Below are 6,082 nucleotides of genomic sequence, written 5' to 3'. Positions count from 1 at the left end.
TGGAGTACAGGGGTGGCCTGGGAGCTTCAGATCCCCAATCTGCGGTTGTCTCTCTTTTGTGTCCTCTCCCTCTCTCCTCTCCTCCTTTTTCCTGAGTTTTAGGATGGGGAGAGGAAAGGTCAGACACAATAGAACATTTCAAGTGACGTGAAAGGACATGAGAGGGAACATTTGTAATAAACTGCTCTTAAATGACAACTGGCACCTTGTTAAGGAAAACAATTAGCTGAAACACAGAATAGTAGGATAGGCTGATAAGAGAAGGGAGCCATGACAATCAACTTACCAGAAGTCAGTGAGGTCCCTGCCTTGCCCTAGCACAGGGCAGGTGGCTCAGGAAGCAAGCTCTGGATTGGCCATGAAGTGTTGCTGTTCCCCCAAAAAGTACCTGCTGTGAACTTAATCCTGCTGTGAACTTAATTAATGTTGGGAAGTGTGGTCCAATGTGGGGGGGAGGCATTGAGGTCAGTAGGGCTCCACCCTCATGGATGGATGGATGGATGGATGCTCATTAACAATGACTTGAGGCTACAGTTTGATCTCTTGCTCTCACTCTTGCCCTTCCACTAGATTCTGCCTTCCACATTGGGATGTTGCAGTAAGAAGGCTCTGATGTTAGACTTTCCATACTCCAGAACCATGAGAAAAAGATTTCCATCATTTCTAAATTACCTAGTCTGTGCCATTCTGTTAGGGCAGCACAAAATGGACAAAGACAAGAGTCTTGCAGGTACCGAGGGGGTGGCAGGTGCCCCAAGGCCAGGTGTTTGTCTGCACCTCTCTTCCTTCTTGTGCTCTGTCTAGATGCACCAGAATTTGCAAAGACAGGCCATGTGGCTCCTTTCATCCCCGTCATGCACCTGGGTCCACCACAGTTTGCCTGGATTTCAGGCCCAGAAAATGCAGGGAGGGATTCTTTTTGTTTATAATCCTCTCCAGCACTGTGAGCACCATGGAACAGTTCCGTCATGGCACGGCATTTGCGGGCAATTGCCAACGGGTTTGGGATTTGGAGCAATCAGACTCTCACTCACTGCAGTGGGGGTGTAAAAGAACACAGCTTGGGAGCAGTCAGATATCTGCTTCTCCTACATCCAGGCTATTCCATGTCAAAACATTACCCAACAGAAAGGAAAACACACACGGCTGTTCAGAGTACCTTTGCTCATCACAGCCCCAAACTGGAAACCAGCTAATGTTCACCCACAGAAGAAAGGAGAAAGGCACTGTGGTAGGGATACAATGGAACAGACCTCCAACTACGAAAAGGAATTCAGGCACTGGCAACAATGTGAATGAGCATTGAGACCAAGGGAGGAAGCCAGACACAAACGAATTTTCACATGCTGTGACAATCCCATTTACAAGTCAAGAACAGGTCCATGGTTGTCCTTGGGGTCACCGGCTGGGAAGGGCACATAGGAGCCATCTGGGGCTTTAAAGATTCTGGATCTTGGTCTGGGACATGGTACCACGGGCATTTACAGAAGTAAAAACTCATCCTGCAAACGGATCTCTACATTTTACTCTAGGTAAACAGTATCTCAATAAAATACTGTTTAAAGAAAGAGTCTCCTGGAGTCCAGGGAGACTCAGGCACAGCTAAGACTTCCATAAAAGAAATACTTCGGGAGAATGACAGGGAATGAATAATATTGAAATCCATCCCATCTGTGTAGGAACACGGCACAATAAATGCACTGAAAACTGTTGAACAACACAGGGTGGGGGGAAAGGGTGAGGAAGAGAAGTAGAGGGACTTACACTGAGTAAAGTACAATACATTGACAGGTAAAATACCAAGGCAAAACCTTACTGCATAGTGAACAGGCACTTAAACAGCAAAGGCCAGAAATGTGAAATGCTAAGGGAGTACACTAGTCTGGGGAGGGCAAATGAAGAGGTGAAAATGGTTGATTGCTTTCTATCCACGTATGAAGAGGGAGCATTGAAACCTGTCAAGTCATTTAAGAAGGGGGAGGGGAAAGAAGCGGAATAATGGAGAAGAACAAAACCAGGGTACATTGTACACATATGTGGAACGTTTTGCTTATGTGGAATTTTGAGTTCGAGGCCAGCCTGGGCAATACATCCATCTCAAAAAAAAAAAAAAAGAACAAAACAAAACATTGAGGTGGATGTACATGTGCTAACAGGTGATAATGTAGTTGACATGACACCCTGTTTAGTGAAGTCGGCATGTTATGTGGCATTATGCATCTAAGCGCCCACTATGAAAGAAATAGCAAATTAATGTGTTCTCATATAAATAGTACTCTCTTCTTACATAGCAGTGTTCTACTGTATGCATCCTGTCATGCACAGGCTATGTCAGAAACATAGACATGCTGTGTCTTTCCACAATGTCAGATTTATTTACTCATTTACTTACTTATTTTAGGCAGCCCTGGAGTTTGAACGCTTGCTAGTCAGGCGCTCTTACTGCTTGAGCCACTCTACCCGCCAGAATTTATTGAATAATAACAAATTTACAAGCTACATCCATTTAGCTGGCATTAACTCACCAAGCACTTCAAATTTCACTTGAGAGGCATGAGCCATTGGCAAGTATGTTCTTTTACCCCCATCTTAAATGTTACTGATAAGATCCCTTAATTACACATTACACTTCACATGAGGTACAGGTTACAGAGTGGCTTCAGTAAGGCATCAAACTTGGGTTTGAACTCAGGGACTTGCACTTGCTAGGCAGGTTCTGTACCACTTGAGCCACGCCCCAAGCACATTTTGCTCTAGTTGTTTTTCAGATAGGGTCTTCTGCTTTTTGTCTTGGGCTCACCTCAGACTGTGACACTCCTGCCTAGGAGTAGCTCAGATTACGGATGTGAACCACCATGCCTGGCTTGTTTGGCAAGATGGGTCTTGCTAATTTTTTTTTTTTTTTACCCCAGCTTGCCTTGACCCATGATCCTCCCAGCCTGTACCTCCTGAGTGGCTAGAATTACAGGCATGAGCCACTATGACTAGCCTTCTGATATGGCTTTGATACACCCATGTGTCCATGTGTTTCTGATTTAATTTGATAGCATCATAGGTAATAATCTTACTTGTGTAAGTTTTTAATCAGTCTGCCTCATGATTTGTGCTGGACAGGTGTTTGTTTACTCACACAAACAAGGCTAGTTTCATTCTGCCTCAGCATTCACACTCAAAACGGAGTCACTCAGGGAAAGGTACAACCTGAAAGCTACTGTCCTCCTGTACAATATGGAGTGACTTTGGAGCAGGGCACAGCCTGCTATGAAGTTCCTGCACATGTCTTTGTGTGGACCTATGACTTTATTTATTTTGGGTAAATAGCCTAGGGGTAGAATTTCCAGGTCATAAGGAAGGGACATTTGACCTTATGAGAAACTACTAGATGGTTTCCAAAGTGGGTTGGCACTCTCACCAAGGAACATATGAAATATAGGACCAGTTGCTTCACAGTCTTGCCAATTTCTAATTGTAGCTGTTTTAGAAGGTTGATGAATAAAAGGTTTTTTGTTTTGTTTCTTTTGTTTTGTTTGCAGTGCTAGGGAGCATACTCAGGGCCTCTTATATGTAGGCAAGCGCCCTACCACTGAGTTACACCCCCAACCCAAATCTTTCGATTTTGATGATACCATTAGATGCTGTCTAAGAAGGCAAAGCCCTCTTAACCTCAGAATATAGGTTTCCTCCTATATTCTTTTTCTAAATGCTTGGTAGTTTTAATACAGGTTCCTCAAAGATCCATCTCTGGCTCATTTTTTGCACATGGCATGAGGCATGGATCAACCAGCCTGCATGTTTCCAAATACATAATTGGTCTACCACCACTTGTTAAAAAGAATTTCCTTGCTGGATGTAGTGGTACATGCCTGTAATCCCAGCACTCAGGAGGCTGAGGCAGGAGGATTGAGTTTGAGGCCAGCCTGGGCAACATAGTGAGTTCAAGGTCACCCTAAGCTAATGTAGTGAGATCTGTCTCAAAATAAAAAAATTTCCTTTCCACATTAAATTGCTTTGGTGTCTTTGTTGAGTATTGATTGACCAAATACCTTTGGTCTATTTCTGTGCTTTCTAATCTGTTCCACTGGTCTATTTGTCTTTACAAACCTCCCTGCCTGATTATGCTAGCATAGCAAGTCATGAAATCAGCATAGTGTGTGTCATCTTTGTTCCTCTTGACTCATCTAGATCCCATGTTTTTCATGTAAATTTTAGAATCAACTGATTCATTTCCCAGCCTCCAAAACCATGAGGAACAAATTTCTGTTGTTTACAAACTGCCAGGTTTGTGGTATTTTGTTGTAGCAGCCCAAAGAGGCTAAGACAGTTAAGCCACTTAAAGCACATACTATTCATGTAAACTGGAGTACTTATTTATATGCATATCTTTTGGGGTTTTCTTTAATAATTTTGTTTTTGAATTATCACACATTAATAATGTGAGGGGGCTTCATTGTGACAATTCCATACATGCATACAGTGTACTTTGAGCAAGTTCACACACTCCATTATATATCCATTCTCCCTCCCCACCCTTTTTTCCCTGCCTGTACCAACTTAGGATCGTCCCCCTTCTTCACACTGTTTGGTGGCTCTCATTATGCTGTCTTCATATGTACACATGCAGCGTACTTCCATCCTCTTCATCCCTCAGTAACCTTGCTTTTCTCCTCCCCACGCCCACTCATGTCCCATCATCATGGGTCTCTGAGCAAGAACAAGGGAACAAGAACACGTGATGTCTTGGCTTGTCTCCCTCAGCATGAGCTCCAGTTCCATCCATTTTCCTGAAAGTGATATCATTTCACTTTTCCTTATGGTTGAGTAATATTCCAGTGTGTGTGTGTGTGTATTTTTCTTTATCCACTCATTTGTTGTTGGGCACCTCAGCTGATTCCTCAGCTTGGCTATTGTATACAGAGCTGCAATAAACATGGGTGTGCCTGTATCCCTCTTGGATATTGATTTATACTCCTTCAGCTATAGACCCAAGAGTGGTATGTGTCATAAGATAGATCTGTTTTTAGGGTTTTTTCCATGGTGGTTGCACTAGTTTACATTCCCACCAGCAATGTATGAGGGTTCCTTTCTCCCACATCCTCACCAGCATTTGTTGTTTGTTTTCTTGCTCATGGGCAAGCTGACTGGGATGAGATGGAATCTCTGGGTGGTTTTGATTTATATTTCCTTATGGCTAAGGGTGTTGAACTTCCTTTATATATTTGTTAACCATTTGTATCTTCTGAGGACAGTCTACTCAATTCATTTGCCCACTTACTAATTGGTTTACTTGTTCTTTTGTTGTTTAGGTTTTGTGTGTGTGTGAGTGTGATTGGGGTATGAACTCAGAGTTTCACTCTTGCAAAGCAGGCCCTGTACCACTTGAGCCACCCCACCAGTCCATTTTGTTCTGGTTATTTTGAACATGGAGTCTCTCCAACTATTTGCCCAGGCTGTCCTCAAACCATGATCCTCCTGATCTCAGCCCAAGTAGCTAGGGTTAGAGCCATAAGCCACTGGCACCCAGCTGCTATTTAGTTTTTTTTAGCTCTTTGTATATTCTGGATATTAATCCTTTTTTCTGTTGAATAACTGGTGAAGATTTTCTCCCACTCTGAAGTTTTCTCTTGATTCTGAGAACTATTTCTTTTGATGTGCAGAAACTTTTAAATTTGATTATATGCATATTTTTTGAACTGAGCAAACATCAAATGAATCAGGAGTGCTAGCAGACCTGGCAAGTATCTATCTCATAGAATTGATCTCAAAAAGTCTTGTTTGTTCAATGCCCAGGCTGTCTCATGTCATATTCACTCAAGCAAGACAAAGTGTTGAAGCTGCAGCACTCAACCTATTCTTCTTCCATCATGACACACAAGTCCAGTGACATTTATTTATGTAACACTTTCTGACGTCAAATACCCAATGTCAGCTGATACTTTGTCCCGTTTTTCCCCCCGCTCAAGAAAAGTGATGTATGTAAGACTGCAAGTGCACAATAATAAAAATATGTGGATAGTCTCATCATTGCTCTAGTCTGTATCACTCCCAAACTTCAGTTCTTCGTTATGAATGACTAATTGCACTG

This window comes from Castor canadensis, chromosome 11, assembly GCF_047511655.1.
Source record: "Castor canadensis chromosome 11, mCasCan1.hap1v2, whole genome shotgun sequence".
In the NCBI taxonomy this organism is placed as follows: Eukaryota; Metazoa; Chordata; class Mammalia; order Rodentia; family Castoridae; genus Castor; species Castor canadensis.
This window is presented reverse-complemented; position numbering follows the sequence as displayed.